Below are 9,081 nucleotides of genomic sequence, written 5' to 3'. Positions count from 1 at the left end.
CTCCTGCCTCTGCCTGTCTCTCAGAGTATCTCAGAATGTCCTTCTGAGAAAGTCCCCTTAGATCATGTCATTGTTCATGAGCAACCTCAAGTGGGGCTTTTTGGCAGGTGCTAAGGGATGCCAACCATACTGTGCTGAGCATCAATCCCACAGCAAGTGCAGGAATGAGTCTGTGGGGCTGTGTCTTGGCATGTCCTTCAGTAAAAGCCAAGGGCAATATTGAAGCACAACTGCGTAATTCACATGCTGCCAGTAGGAGTGAAAATTGGCACAACCTTTTTAGAGCACAATTTGGCAGTATTTTTCAAAACTAAAGATTTACCTACTCTTTAACTCAGGTTTTACTTCAAAACCTCCGTTCATCAGAAGAAACATGCCCATACATGCACAGAGGCATAGGCACAAGCCTGTTGATCACAGCATGCCAGTAATAGGAGACAACTGGAAACAACCCAGGTACTCATCCAAGTGCACAAAGATGCGAGGATGCTCGCTCTGTCAGGTTTATAGTAGCAACAAAAAAGCAAGACGGTGCAAACTCATTTGTAGGAGCTTTTTAAAAAATTGAAGTGATTTAGTATGTAGCCTACAGTGGCATGGAAAGGCTCCAAATATATATTAAGTGGAAAAAGTAGATTGCAAAGTGTTAAATGCAGTAAAATCTTTTTTGATAGTATACATATGGAAACAAGATCTGAATGAATGTACGCAGAAGTATTAACAGTTGTTATCTTGATGGGGGAGGGTAGGGAGGTTACAGGAAACTTGTACTTTCTACATTATTTATTTCTATAGGGCTTGACTTCTTCATGATGAGAATGCATTAATTTTGAATTTTAAAACAGTAAGAATGATTAAGGAACTATACATAAGCAAAACTGAGGATAAATCAATCCCAGAGCAGAGGTTATATCAGTATATACGTGACAGCTGGGTTAGAGCGCTGTTTCAAAGACCCAGACAGGCGGTTTGATTTGGGCTCTTTTGTAAGATCTTTAGTAGGCAGTGGTCAAGTTTTGCTAGAACCCAGGAGATAGGCATTTCAAGGGCCTGTTCCCCATTGAAGGCAGCAAATACCAACCAACCAGCACCTTCCAAATCACTCACTGATAGGGGAGCTCTGAGCATCAGAGCAGAGGGGTGGTTGTCTGGTCACTTAAATGCAGGGGCAGCCCCATTTTTTTTCTTCCCATGGAGCTAGGGTGCAGAGGAAGTGGTCAAAGCCTGGTTGCCCCTTGAGAGCAGACCTGGGTCTGAGCCAACAGGGAAGGAAGGGTTTCCTTATGGCTCCATCCATCACCCAGGCTGGGAACTCTGAGCAGATGATTTTCCATTCTTTCCTTCCTCCCAGAGACCCCAGAAAAACTTTCATGTTTCCCTTTACGGCTCCCTAGTTCTTCAAGTTTTGATTCAGGGTGAGCTGGATGAGAAAGATTGGATTACACACTGGGGGCGGGTCAGTTCTGGGATCCAGATGGCTGAGCAGACTCTGCTCACAGCTTCTCATGCTTTGTTGCTGTCTTAGTCTGTTCAGCTGCTGTAACAAAATACTCTGGACTGGGTAAGTTTTAAACAACAGAAATTTATTGCTGACAGTTCTAGAGGTTGGACAAGTCCAAGATCAATGTGTCAGCAGATTCAGTGTCGGGTGAGGTTCCTCACAGATGGTATCTTCTGTGTCCTTGTATGATGGAAGGAACAAACAAGTTGTCCCAGGCCTCTTTGATAAGGGCACTAATACCCTTCATGAGGGCTCTGCCCTCATGACTTATTCACTCCCAAAGGCCCTACCTCCCCATTACCCTGGGAGCTAGGTTTCAACATATGAATTTACAAAGAACACAAACATTCAGACCATAGAATCATTTCTTGCAGATAATGGACAGAGGCCTCCTCCCTAGCAAGACATTATCAACTTTTCTAGAACCTGAGTCTGAGGAACAGCACGTGTGCCTCTTTTGATTCGGTAAAGTCAGCTGGACCTGTTGGAAATGTGGCGTGGGGTGGGAAGTCTTTGCTTCCCTTAATTCTGCCTCATCTGAGATCTGCTTCCAAATTTAATGTTGTTTCTGGGGAGAGGCCCAGAACTGTCTCTGAGGCTTTTTAACAGTGAGAAGATTTATACAAGTCATGTGAACTTCCCTCAAATATTTAAAAGCTATCTCATGATAGAAGATCTTAGATCTATTCTGTGGGTTTCCAGAGGATATGGAATACGTATGCTTGTCAATAATAGTGGGAATGACCACTCTGGGCAACAAAGCAAGGTCCCATCTCTATAAAAAAAAACAAACTGTAAAAATTAGCCAAGTGCAGTGGTATGTGACTGCAATCCCAGTCATTTGGGAGACTGAAGCAGGAGGATCTTTTGAGCCCAGGAGTTTGAGGCTGCAAGTGAGTTATGATTGTGCCACAGCACTCTAACCTGGGTGGCAGAGCAAGACCCTATCTCAAAAAGAATAATAATGATAATAATAATGGGTATGGGTTATAGGGGAAGTGGGGCATTTTTGACTCACTGTAAGGAATTACCTAAGAAACTGAGTATAGAAAGGAATGAACCATTTCCTGCAGAAACAGTGAGTTCCCTGTCACAGGAAGAGTGTAATGGCTCTTCCTGTGAAGAGCTCTTCACAGGAAGAGCTGATGGCCATTGTCAGGCCTGTTAGAAGATGACTAAGATGCTCTAACAAGGAGGGAATGTTGTTCCCTTCCAGAATTTCATTCGAGTGTGAGATTTATGAGAATGTGGACTGCATCTGCTTGTCCATGGTTATATACCAATTACATGAGCAATGCTTGTGTAGAGGATGTTTGGTGTGTATTTTTGAACAGGGAAGTAAAAGAATGAATGAAGGGAGGAAATTGAAGCTCCATGTCATCTTTGCCTACCACACAGCTTGTTGCATAGCAACAGAAACTTGCCTCTCAGGGTGCCTACTTGGATCCTTAGAATTCTCTTCTTTTTCCACAAATCCAAGTTAATAGTCCTATCATCTGGAAACCTGGATGCTCTATGATCTTCAGCATCATTCAAATCTGTCTGAGTTTCAGAAATGACTACTCAACCTTATGGATGAATTAGGCTTTAAAATATTCAGATTTGGGCTGTTCTGAATATATAGCAGCATAGTAAGGCATCAAAGTTTTGGGCTTTGGATTCATACAGACTTGACTCTATCACTTAAAAGTGTGACTTTGGCTGGGTATGGTGGTTCACACCTGTAATTCCAGCACTTTGGGAGCCTAAGACTGGAGAATTACTTGAGCCCAGGAATTTGAGACTAGCCTGGGCAACATAGGGAGACCCCATTCCTACAAAAAATAAAAACAAATAACCTAGGCATGGTAGCATCTGCCTGTGGTCCCGGCTACTGGAGAGGCTAAGGTTGGAGGATCACTTGTGTCTGAGTGGTCGAGGCTACAGTGAGCTATATGATTGAGCCACTGCACTCCAGCCTGGGCATCAGAGTGAGACTCTGTCTCAAATAATAATAATATGACTTAGAGCAGATGACCTTCTCATATTGCTCTCAACCTCAGTTTTCTCACCTGTGAAATAGGGGCAATAACAATACACTTAACAGTGCACTCAAATTACTGTTAAAATTACTATTTCATATGCCCGTCTCACAGCCGTACGAGGGAAGGAGCTCTATTCTAAGCTGCTAATCACCCTAAGCTGCTAGTCCCAGGATCAGAGCTTGGTGGCAGCTCAAATTGCAGACCTAGAAAAACAGTTTGGGAAGAGACTCAGGACTCATCAGGCAGTTGTCAGGCAGTGAAGATCGGTGAGTAGAGGACAGGACTGTTACCCACCTTGACATAGTTTGGATGTGTGTCCTTGCCCAAATCTCATGTCCAGATGTAATCCCCAGTGTTGGGAGCCGGGGCGCCTTGTGGAAAGTGATTGGATAATGGGAGTGAATTTCTTTCTTTCTTTTTTTTGAGACAGAGTCTCACTTTGTCACCCAGGCTGGGATGCAGTGGCATGATGTCAGCTCACTGAAACCTCCACCTCCTGGGTTCAAGCAATTCTCCTGTCTTAGCCTTCTAAATAGCTGGGATTATAGGCATGCACCACCATGCCCAGCTAATTTTTTGTGTTTTGGGTAGAGATGGAATTTTACCATGTTGCCCAGGCTGGTCTTGATCTCCTGAGCTCAGGTGATCTGCCTCCTCTAAAGTGCTAGGATTACAGGTGTGAACCACCACATCCAACCAAGGGGGCCAATCTCTTATTAATGGGTTAGCACCATCCTCTTGGTGCTGTCCTCATGATTGTGAGTTCTCATAAGATCTGGTTATTTAAAAGTGTGTGACACCCTCCGTCTCTTGCTCCTCCTCTGGTTATGTGACATGCCTGCTCCCACTTCGCCTTTTGCCATGACTGTAAGTTTCCTGAGGTCTCTCCGAAAGCTGACCAGAAGCCCGCATCATGTCTCCTGGACTGCTTGTGGAACCATGAGGTCATTTCGTGACCTCTTTTCTTTATAAATTACCCAGTCTCAGGTATTTCTTTATAGCAATGTAAGAATGGCCTAATACACACCTGTAAACACTTTAGGAAGCTCACTAGGGACAAAAACAAGGTGCCTTCTTGTCTTCAGATTCCTTTATACATCAGAGAGTTGGGAGGGAAAGCTGTCGTGCTCAGAATTTCACATGGGCCCTTGCAAAGGGAACATGTTTTTCTATGAGAGGTGGGGCCGAAGAGATTGTCAGTATGGGGAAGTGTCCCAGGACTCTTGATTCACAGCTAAGGGAAAGAGGCAGTGGAGGGGGCAGCAGCCTTTGTGAACCTGCAGGCAAGGGAAGCCCCTAGAGGAGCAGTATGGTTAAGTGGGAGTTGAGGGGCCAGCTTGGGGTATGGAGAGTACCAGGAAAGAAGCAGCTCTGGGGGAAATAGTCCTTGGAATCTGCTGCCTTCTGCCAGCTAGGGTTCAGTCCATAATCCCAGCCCTGGAATTAGGAAGGCTCAAATGTCTTCAGTGTCACTATCACCATGAACTAGAGCCAAGACCAGCACCCAGGTTAGCTGATTTCTGGGCACTGTCTGTTCCCTTTAATTCCTACCCTCCCAGGGGACACCCGGAAAGCTCTGGGGTCCTGTGGCAATGGGGGCTTATTCATTTGATTTTGGAAATATTTACTGTCATTCACTCTGTTCCAGGCCTGGTGGTAAATTTGGGGGATACAAAGGAGAGCAAATACACTCATTTATTCACTTGGTCAGTGAATTGTGAGTGGAATTGATGGGCTCTGTGCTATGTGCTGTGCTGGGTTTGAGGACACAAAGACAAGTGACTTCGTTCCTTCTGTAAGCACACGTTGAATGCATGTTGCATGATGCTGGGAACAAAGATAAACCTGAGCCTATATTCTGCCATCAGGGAGCTCACAGTGTCAGGGCAGACAGACACACAAATGCAGCGGTGGATAAACAATGCCAGTATGGAGGCAAGGAGGGAGAGACGCTCTCCAAAGAGGGAGACCCAAGGCAAAGTTGCAAGTGGGGCTGGTGAGCCAGTTTGAGGGGCCTGGGAAGGCAGTGGTAGGAGATGGGGCTAAAAGATGGTTTCATGCCTGATTGTAGGGACCTTGCTAGGGTGTTAAAGCTGATCCTTAGGCAGGAAAGAGCCGTTGAATGATTTTTAACTCAGGAAGCAACAGGCTGAGACTGGATGTTTATAAGGGGCCTCCTGCTGTTGTGTGGGTTGCAGACTATAAAGGAGAAGCAGAGAGGCAAATATGTCAGAGGGTAGCAGCTGCTATCCAGGTGAGGGAATCAAGGCCTGTGCTGGATTTGGGGGAGTAATAGAGATTAGATTCTGAGATCCCTTTTTCCCAACAGGACATGATCCCTCCATCCCTGCCCTCACCCTTAGCACCTGGCATAGTGTCTGGGCCCCAGCAGGAGCTCCATGGATGTGTGGGAAGTAACTCATTGATGCCAAAAACCATCCCCAAAGTCCTGCCCCCAAGGTCACTGTAGGAGAAGAGGAAGGAGCAGGAGGAAAAGAGAGCATAACAGGGTGCTGCCAATTTCTGTCTCCCTAGCTATTTTAGGAATCTGAGGGACAGGAAGATGGGACTTAGGGGAGCTAGAAGCAGCTTGAGTCACTTATTCAGTAAACACAGCCTGTTGTCTCTGATTTGCCTTCCTCCTCAGAAATCCTATCCCATCAGCCATGCCCAGGGTTTACTGTCCTCATCCAACTTGACCCAACTTTACCTCCTGCCATTCTGTTGACTATTCCCTCCTTGAAATACTGTCTTCCTTCAGTGTGCATAAGCCATCGCTCCTGGATTTCCCTCAATCCTACTCACTGCTCCTCACCTACTCGGCCACCTCTCTTCCTCTAGTTGTTGGTTAATGATAGAACCTCCTCAGAGCTCTGCCCTTACATGTTTACGCTTTTCCCTAAGTGAGCTTGTCATACTACTATCGTGTAGTGGCTTACAAGGCAGCTGCAATCCCTCCCTCTCTTCCCTGCACACATGCCTCTTTGCAATGTAACTGCCATTCCTCTTATCATAAGGTAAAATCCATTTCTCCAGTCTTTAGAACTGGGCTTGCTTTGATCAATGGGTAATTTTTAAAAGTGATGAAAACAAAGACTTGAAAAGCATTTGTACACTGGTGATTGCCCTCTCTTGCTCTGCTTTTGGACACTAAAACCATCTTGTAAATGAACCTGAGCTAGCCCATAGGAGTGGCCATGTGGAGGATAGCCAAGATGCTCTAGCCAACAGCCTAACAAACTTGTAAGTGAGGCTATTTTCACCCAAGAGAGATCAGTAGATGAACGACCCAGCTAATTCCAGATGAAACTGCCAACTTACAGAATTGTGAGCTAGTAAATAACTGTTGTTTTGTGTCACTAAATTTTTGGGTAGTTTGTTATACACCGAAGGCTGCTTGATACTCATGGCTTTAAACAGTATCTTTATACTGATAATTTCTAAAATATACATCTCTACTCCAGACAACTGCCTGAGCTCAAGATATATACTATCTACTTACAACCATGTGAATATCTCATAGGCATTTCTAATTTAACATATCCAAAAGAGAGCTCTTGATCTTTTCTCAGAAGGAATCTGCCCTTCCTCTGGTTATTCTCATCTGTACATGACAGTTTAACCACATAGTTACTCAAACTAGGAACCTGGGAGTCATTCTTGACACCTCATTATTCTTCACCACCACTCCACATCTAGTTTGTCACTTAGTACTTTCAACTAACCCTACTTTGAAAATTCTTCTTTAATTTGCCTTCCTGTCTATCTCCACTGTCACCATCCTGGTTCAAAGCAAGTGACTATTCTCTTGCCTGGACAACTCCAATAACTTCCTAACTAATCACCCACTTCCATGCTTGCCCTTTGCAATCCATTCTCAGCCCAACAGCCAGCATGAACAGCTCACGTCACCCCACCCCCAGCTCACTTGCACCTTCCAGTTTTTTCCCATTGCATGTAGGAGCAAGTACAAACTCCCCTCCACATTCTCTGACACCTGTAAGAGTGTGATTCTAACTCTCTGGACTCATCTCCTACTGTGTTCCCCTTTGCTCACCCTTTCTTTTCAGCCATGTCAGCCTTCTTTCATTTCTTCGAACTCTTCAAACTTTTCAAGACCTTCAGCCTGCCTATATGCTGTCCCTTTTCCTGAAATTCTTTCCCCTCCTTTCTCAGCCTGGCTAATTTTACTCTTGCTTTGGTTGTCATCTGAAATACTACTTCTTTAAAGAAGGCAAACATATTTTTCTGACTAGACTCTATGTTCCTTGAAGACGGGGATCTTGTCTGTTACATTCACTATGGAATACACAGCACCTAGCCCAGAGTCTGGCACCGAGTAGGCCCTCAATAAAATTTTTGTTGGATAAATAAATGAATAAATAACTAGTTGCTGAATGCCCTCATTCATTTATTTGCTTGATATATATTTCTTGAGTACCTGCTGGGGACCAAGCCCCGTGCTAGCTTCCAGAAGTACAATGATGAGCATCAGCAGGAATATCCAACTTCATAAAGCTTACAGTTTACTAAGGGAGGCGACCTGTGATCACATAATCCCAATGTTGAATGTACAATAGTGAAGGGAGAGATGTGGTCTGAAAAAAAAGTTATTTGGGAACCTAGAAGGAAGGAGCCACTCGAGACTGAGAAATCCTGAAAGGCTTTTTCTTAAGGAAGCTATGCGGAGATCTGAAAGGTGAGTAGGAGTGGATGGTGGGGGAAGTATATAGTCCAAGATGGGGGAGGGAGAATGTGCCCTGCAAGGAGCCAAGAGAAGGCCAGTGTGGCGGGATGCAGAGCATGGAAGAGGGAGGAAGAATTGAGGCTTGAAAGCTGGGGAGAAGCGAAGGATGCCCTTTATCCTAAAAGCCAAGGGAAGACTTTTGAAGGGTTTGAATCTGGGAGGGGATGGGGATTTGACAGGATTATATTAGCAGTTTGAAAACATCACTCTGGGCCAAGTGTGGTGGCTCATGTATGCAGTCCCAACACTTTGGGAGGCCAAGGCAGGTGGATCACCTGAGGTCAGGAGTTTGAGACCAGCCTGACCAATATGGTGAAACCCCATCTCTACTAAAAATACCAAAATTAGCTGGGAGTGTTGGCATGCAACTGTAATCCCAGCTACTCAGGAGGCTGAGACAGGTGCATTGCTTGAACCTGGGAGGCAGAGGTTGCAGTGAGTCGCGATCATCACGCCACAGCACTTCAACCTGGGCGACAAAGTGAGACTCCATCTCAAAAGAAAAAAATAAAGAAGAAAATGTCATTCTGCCTACTGTGTGGAAGATGAATGGAAAGGGTCAGGAAGAGATGGAGGAGGCTCTCGTAGACCCTCCAGCCAGAGAGGATGGTGCTGTGAGTTAGGGGTAACAGGAAGAATTGAGAGAAGAGGACAGAGGTGGGAAGGGGGCAATGAGAAAAAGAATTAAATTATTCTATGAAAATAGGTATGACTACCAGGGCAGGGTGCGGTGGCTCATGCCTGTAATCCTAGCACTTTGGAAGGCCGAGGCAGAAAGATCACTTGAGGTCAGGAGTTCGAGATCAGCC

The sequence above is a fragment of the Trachypithecus francoisi genome, unplaced genomic scaffold, assembly GCF_009764315.1.
Source record: "Trachypithecus francoisi isolate TF-2019V2 unplaced genomic scaffold, Tfra_2.0 Lachesis_group2, whole genome shotgun sequence".
Classification (NCBI taxonomy): Eukaryota; Metazoa; Chordata; class Mammalia; order Primates; family Cercopithecidae; genus Trachypithecus; species Trachypithecus francoisi.
Note: the sequence above shows the minus strand (reverse complement) of the source record.